At 61.5% G+C, this 5,802-nt stretch overlaps 1 non-coding gene across 1 annotated transcript; it reads right to left on the bottom strand.

Annotated features, from left to right (window-relative positions):
* Window positions 1-1,219: 1,219 nt before the first annotated feature.
* On the bottom strand, window positions 1,220-1,373 carry LOC136680954 (5.8S ribosomal RNA). Its single transcript, XR_010797548.1, has one exon. It is a non-coding gene; the product is annotated as a 5.8S ribosomal RNA (ribosomal RNA).
* Window positions 1,374-5,802: the final 4,429 nt, after the last annotated feature.

Here is a 5,802-nt window from a genome sequence, read left to right as displayed (position 1 = left end):
CGTTATCGGCGAAGTCGGAGCGAGGGGCTGTAGCGGAACGCCCGTGTCCGGGGGCCGCGTGGGGCTCCCTTCTCCGGACGGACCTACCTTCACCCTCGGGCCCTTCCAAGCCTAACCGGAGCCGGTCGCGACTCACCACCACGCGGGGAAAGTACACCGGGCGGGGCCGGACCTCCGTACGCCCGACAGGCCCGAAGTCCAGAGGCGAAGCGCAGAGCCGAAGCGGGGAGCGGTGGAGTCGGCACCCCACCCCTCTCGCCCGGATACGCTCGCACCCCCGGCCTCGGAACCCGACGAGCGCGGGGCCGTCCGCCCGGCTGAATCCCCCGGGGCAGTCTTCTCGGTCCCCGTACGTTTACCTCTCAACGGTTTCACGCTCTGTTGAACTCTCTCTTCAAAGTCCTGTTTCAACTTTCCCTCACGGTACTCGGTTCGCTATCGGTCTCGTGCCGGTATTTAGCCTTAGATGGAGTTTACCACCCGCTTTGGGCTGCATTCCCAAGCAACCCGACTCCGAGAAGCCCGACCTACCCGGGCGGGAACGCGGGACTCGCTACCGGGCTTTCACCGTCTATGGGAAGAAGCCACGTTCGCGAGGACTTGGTCCCGCGTCCGCACCGAGACGGATCTTACGGACTTCCGTACGCTACATTTCCCGGCCAACCCCGGTCAGGGGAAAGTGGGATTCAGCGCTGGGCTCTTCCCTGTTCGCTCGCCGCTACTAAGGGAATCCTTGTTAGTTTCTTTTCCTCCGCTTACTGATATGCTTAAGTTCAGCGGGTCGTCTCGTCTGATCTGAGGCCGCACACAGAGGTTTCTTATGCGGGGGCGAGGGCGGAGGCGGAGGGCCGAAGGCTAGGGGCGAGGGGCGAGAGCCCGGCCTGAGGCCGAACTCCGCGACACCCTCCCCCCACCCCGGCCGCTCGCCCGCCCGCTCACTCGCCCGCTCGCTGGGTTTAATCGGCACTCGCCACCCCCGCGTCCGACTGCGCGGAGCCCCGCTCGGGACTCGGGGAGAGACCGTAACGGACGTGGACCCGGACCTACTCGGCTCTCCCTCCGTTCCCTGTACGGAGCTCTCTCGCAACACGGGCCGCGTGGACTGGCTCGGAACCGAGTCTTCGTTTGGGAAGACGAAGGGCCGTTTTCAGGCCCTGCGAGCTTCCAGCCGCGGTCTCTCTCTCTCAGCGGGGGCGCGGAGACCGATCGATGGGTAAAGCGACCCTCAGACAGGCGTGGCCGCGGGATGGACCCCCGCGGCCGCAATATGCGTTCGAAATTTCGATGATCTGTGTCCTGCAATTCACATTAGTTAACGCAGATGGCTGCGTTCTTCATCGAAGCACGAGCCGAGTGATCCACCGCTAAGAGTCGTATTTGGGTTTGTGCCCGGCCCGTTACAGGCCGGGCGAAGGAAGCCATTCGAACACGAGACAATGTTTGACAATATTTCAAGCCGGGTGCCTTCCCCCCCGTGGAGGGGGAAGGTCATTGAACCTGGGCGTCACCACCGGACCGAGGAGTTACGGCCCGGGACGATCGCCCGAGTAGGTGCCCGAGACTTACGTGGTTTAGGAGACCGGGTCTAGGCACCCGCCGTTCCCGGCGAGGCCCAGGGTTTGGTTCGCTGCGTTACGGGTCCCGGTCTAAGGCATTCAGGCGTGCGCTCAAAGCCAAGCTCTCCACCCCGGAGGGTATGAGCGAGGCCCGGTGGTACGCTCCCAAGTCCCCGCTTAGGGGAAGGCGCTGGGTAGATCCCACCTAGTCAGGACCGGCGGGCACCGGCCGTCTCCTTCGGGTGTTTATAAACGCATCCGGGGTTCGTGAGGCCCCTTCAACTCGCGCACCGGCCTTAGACTATTATACGGTCCGTCTCTGCGAAGCCAACATCGGGGGTTATTGCATGCGCTCTTAAGCTCCGCTCTAACCCCGTGAGGGGAAAGAGTTTCGCCCGGCGGTACGCTCCCGTCCACCACCACCCCCTGTGCCGGGGGGATGGGTTCAGGGAGATCCCACCGAGGCCGGCGAGCACCGGCCAACGCCCTGGGGGTGAGTAAGCCCCTTTGACTCGCGCACGCACAATCAAGCCTTCAACGATCAATGGTTTTTTGGGTTTAACTACCCGGCGGGCGGCTCCGGCGCCACTCTTCCCCCCGCGAACGGGAGGGGCGGACCGGGGTACCTATGCACCTAAGGCGGTCCTCGCATAACCCCGAGTTCCGAAGCCGGCTCGCTACGTCCACCCACCCGGAGGGGGGAGAGACTCACGTCGGCCGACAACGAAAGGTACGAGGCTTCTGCGGTCCATACCTTGAAGGTACCCGCCGGGGGGGAGGTTCGGCCTCTCGAGTCCGACTCGACAACCGGCACGGACGGCGGGCGCCGACCGCGGCCAGGTCACCGTTATTGATCCTTCCGCAGGTTCCCCTACGAAAACCTTGTTACGACTTTTACTCCCTCTAGATGTCCGGGTTCGATCGACTTCCCATCGCCCGGAGGCGACCCCCGTTCGAGGGCCGCCCCGGGGACGGTCCGAGGACCTCACCGAGGCATCCGATCGGTAGTAGCGACGGGCGGTGTGTACAAAGGGCAGGGACTTAATCGACGCGGGCTGGTGACCCGCGCCTACTTGGAATTCCTCGTTCGAGGGGAATAGTTGCAATCCCCTGTCCCCAGCGGGGAATGGCGTTCATAGGATTGCCCGCACCTCTCGGCGTAGGGTAACTTACATGTTGAACCAGCCATTGTAGCTCACGTGCGACCCCGGACTTCTAAGGGCATCACAGACCTGTTATTGCTCCATTTCTCAAGTGGCTTCTGTGCCACAAATCGCTCTAAGAAGTTTAGCCACCGACCGCTGATTCCCACCGGGCGAACCCCAACCTTCAGGCCCGCGGTAAGCGGGAGGGCACCGGGGAGGGGAGAGGGAAGGCGAAGGCGAAGGACGGACAACCCACACCCGGAGAGCGGAACGAGGTGCGGACGGCATCGGGGAGGGAACCGAACGCGAAGGGGAGAGGCCGGAGCCACCCACTCGACGCAGAACTGAACCCCCGTCAACCGCATCACCTCCCCGAACCGATCCGGGGTAGAACCGGACCCCCGCCGAAACCCCCAACACCCCCACCCCGATGGGGACCCCCCGCGAACGGGGACCTTCGGGGATAGAGTCCGACCCAGGAGAGGGGCCGTGTAACTACTTAAAGGATGGGATCTCGTTCGTTACCGGAATTGACCAGACGAATCGCTCCACGAACTACCAACGGCCATGCACCACCACCCACAGAATCGAGAAAGAGCCGTCAATCTGTCAATCCTTACCGTGTCCGGGCCGGGTTAGGTTCCCCGCGTTGAGTCAAATTAAGCCGCAAGCTCCACTCCTGGTGGTGCCCTTCCGTCAATTCCTTTAAGTTTCAGCTTTGCAACCGTACTCCCCCCAGAGCCCAAAGACTCGTGGTTTCCCGGACGCTGCCCGGCGGGTCATAGTCGTTAACCCAACGCCGCCGGATCGCGGGTCGGCATAGTTTACGGTCGGAACTACGACGGTACCTGATCGTCTTCGATCCTCCGACTTTCGTTCTTGATTAATGAAAACATTCTTGGCAAATGCCTTCGCTTTTGTCCGTCCCGCACCGGTCTACGAATTTCACCTCTCTCGGTGCGGTACGAATGCCCCCGGCCGTCCCTCTTAATCATGACCTTTGGTCCGTCAAACCCACGAAATAGGACCAAGAGAGCGGTCGGATACCCCCCCGGCTCGGGGAACCGTGCGGCGGCCAGAAACGCCGGGCGTCACACCCGGGCGCCCCCGGCCCCACCCGGCCGCCTCGCCGAAGAGCTCCGACTCGCCCCCCATGGGAAGGCCTTATTCCATTATTCCTAGCTCAGTCCATTCAAGGCACGCTTCGGCCTGCTTTGAGCACTCTGTTTTGTTCAAAGTAAACGCACCGGACCCTTCCGCCCCCCACGTATTCACCGCGGCGGACGACCCAGCTAAGGGCCTCTCCGCGGAGGAAGGGAGCAGAGGACACCGGATGAGTAGGGACAAGGTCCCGCGACCTCCACCCAGAGACCCGCGGGGGGTCCCCACCCCGGAGAGGGGCAGCTTCCCACCGCGAAGTCCGGACGGGCAGAGGCCCGGCAGCCGGGACCCGTCCCCGGATCCAACTACGAGCTTTTTAACTGCAGCAACGTTAACATACGCTATTGGAGCTGGAATTACCGCGGCTGCTGGCACCAGACTTGCCCTCCAATGGGTCCTCACCCACGGACGTAGATTGAGTTCATTTCGGTCCCGAAACCTTCAAACGGGGCCTCGCACCGATATTTTTCGTCACTACCTCCCCGTGTCGGGAATGGGTAATTTGCGCGCCTGCTGCCTTCCTTGGATGTGGTAGCCGTTTCTCAGGCTCCCTCTCCGGAATCGAACCCAGATTCCCCGTTACCCGTGGTCACCACACGTAGTCCCGTAGACTACCGTCGAAAGTTGATAGGGCAGACACTCGAATGAGACGTCGCCGCCCCGAAGGGCTCTGCGATCGGCCAAAGGTTATCTAGAGTCACCAAAGCGGACCCGACCGGAGTCGGGAGGGGGTTTTTTGGTTCTGATAAATGCACGTATCCGTGGGGGGCGCCGAGGGGAAGGTGAACCAGTCACCGACCACCTCGAAACGGCACCCCCACTTCCAACGCTTCGTTTGCATGTATTAGCTCTGGAATTACCACAGTTATACCAAGTAACGTGTGGAGCGATCAAAGGAACCATAACTGATTTAATGAGCCATTCGCAGTTTCACTGTACCAACGCCCGTGTGTACTTAGACTTGCATGGCTTAATCTTTGAGACAAGCATATGATACTGGCAGGATCAACCAGGCCGATCCTCTGGTACTCAAACCCGGCTTGGGGAAAGAGAGAGAGTCGGTGGCGCGTGGAACTCGACCCCCACGAAGGAGGAAGAGACACGCACCGCGGAAAGGCTTTTCGAATGAGACCCCCCGGAGGTGGGTCTTCAATCGGGGGTTTGACAACTTGGAAAATGTACGATTCAAGGCCCGGACGGTGCAGGCTAGGGGCCGGTTCCTTCCCTCAATAGGATCCCGACCCTAAGGCACCACCGACTCGGACCTTTTAACGGACCCAAACTGTGGTGGAAATTAGACCGACGGATCGGCTAAGTCTCCCTCGGAACGATTCTGGGACAAGCGGACCCCCTATTACGGGGGGTCCCCGAGCCATAGAGGCTGGAGCACGTGGCGGGGAGGATCGTTCTAAAAGCCGGTATATTTCGGATTAGAAGCCTGCCCCTGGTGCTCCGGGTATGCCGCATTTCGAACGGGCGTAAAGGACGTCCGTTTAAGGGAAGAGAATGGAAGAGAATTTCCTGGCCCCCTCAAAGCGCGAGGAGGTCGGCATAGGTTTTACGGTACGCCCCCCCGGAGCCGTCTGATGTTCAGAAGACGAAGGGTTTTGCCCCCAATCTCGTAAGGTCGAGGGCTCACCACCGAACTTCCAGCCGCGGTCCTTGGTAGGACCGATACGCGGACAAGCCGCAAATCCTGGCCCCCTCGCAGTGCGAGGAGGTCGGCAAAGGTTTTACGATTCGCCCCCCGGAGCCTACGGTTAGTTTTCTCAATTTAAGAAGACGAAGGGGGTCGGGCCCGGGAACCGTAGACCGAGCGCCTCTTCCCCTGCGAACTTCCAGCCGCGGTCCGTTTAAAAAGACCGATCCGTGACACCTCTAATGCGCTCTTTGCCTCCGGCCGTTTCCAGCGCGGGGGCCCGGTGGTGCGCTCCCAAGTC

This window comes from Hoplias malabaricus, unplaced genomic scaffold (genome assembly GCF_029633855.1).
Source record: "Hoplias malabaricus isolate fHopMal1 unplaced genomic scaffold, fHopMal1.hap1 scaffold_343, whole genome shotgun sequence".
In the NCBI taxonomy this organism is placed as follows: Eukaryota; Metazoa; Chordata; class Actinopteri; order Characiformes; family Erythrinidae; genus Hoplias; species Hoplias malabaricus.
The sequence above is the reverse complement of the archived record's forward strand: the minus strand, read 5'-3'. Positions and strand labels throughout refer to the sequence as shown.